Here is a 1,459-nt window from a genome sequence, read left to right as displayed (position 1 = left end):
CTCAGGATCTGTGGACCTCACAGGATCCCCACTTACCTCGCCCTCTCTCTTTCCACTCATGGTCATCCCTTCTGTTTTTCATTCACCACCTACATCTACCCACTCTTCCCCATACACCCCACCTACCTTTACAATTTAACTTCTCTTCCCCACCCAATCCCACCCATTTAGCCGAATCCATCTCCCCTCACTCACCTCCATTATCTTCTTCTTCTTCTTCTCTTCTTTCTTTTCTTGCTCGAGGGCGAGCAATATTTTAAGTTTGGTGTGGTAAAAGCATAGCTTTTTTGCTTTTCCATTACCATTAATGGCACCTAAGGCCAGAAAAACCTCAAAGGGAAGACAAAAGCTTCCAGCTCTGAGTCTTGGGAGATGGAAAATATAAGCCGTCATAGCTCAGTGGTATAACATGTGGCTGCAAATCAAGAGATCCCTGAGATACCTCAGGGGATAAGTTGTCCTCCACACAACTATTGGGAGCAAATAATGTTAAAAACACCAAAATCAATAGGGATCATGCAACAGAAGCAAGGAAAAGACATAAAGAAGCTCAAAAAGCACCATTGGACCTTCAAGAAGGCGCCACCCTCACTCAGGTGGATTCATTCCTTGTTCTTTATTTCTTTCTGTTTTCGTTTTTAATATTGTGTTTATCTATGTTTTGAGTCTTTATCTCATGATCATTAGTGTGTAACCATGCCTTAAAGCTATGAATAAAATCCATTAGTCCTTCACCTCTCTTAAAAGAAAAATGTTTTAATTCAAAAGAACAAGAAGTACATAATTTTCGAAATTATTAGTGAATTCAATTTAATTATATTGATGTGGTGGCAATAATTTTTGTTTTCTGAATGAATGAATGAACAGTGCATATGTCTTTTGATCTTGTTGTTTATGAGTGTTGGTGCTTGAAAGAATGATGAACAAAGAGAAATGTTATTGATGATCTGAAAAACATCATGAAATTGATTCTTGAAGCAAGAAAAAGCAGTGAAAAAAAAATGGCGAAAAATTTTAAAGCAAGGATCCAAGGCTTTGAGCATTAATGGATAGGAGGGCCCAAGGAAATTAAATCCAGGCCTAAGTGGCTAAATCAAGCTGTCCCTATTCATGTGCTTGTGTCATGAAGGTCCAAGTGAAAAGCTTGAGACTGAGTGGTTAAAGTCGTGATCCAAAGCTAAAGAGTGTGCTTAAGAGCTCTGGACACCACTAACTGGGGACTTTAGCAAAGCTAAGTCACAATCTGAAAAGGTTCACCCAGTTATGTGTCTGTGGCATTTGTGTATCCGGTGGTAATACTAGAAGACAAAGTGCTTAGGGCCACAGCCAAGACTCATAAAATAGCTGTGTTCAAGAATCAACATGCCTAACTAGGAAAGTCAATAACACTATCTAAAATTCTAAGTTCCTAGAGAAGCCAATCACTCTAAACTTCAAAGGAAAAAGTGAGATGCCAAAA

Source organism: Arachis duranensis, chromosome 4 (genome assembly GCF_000817695.3).
Source record: "Arachis duranensis cultivar V14167 chromosome 4, aradu.V14167.gnm2.J7QH, whole genome shotgun sequence".
Classification (NCBI taxonomy): Eukaryota; Viridiplantae; Streptophyta; class Magnoliopsida; order Fabales; family Fabaceae; genus Arachis; species Arachis duranensis.
This window is presented reverse-complemented; position numbering follows the sequence as displayed.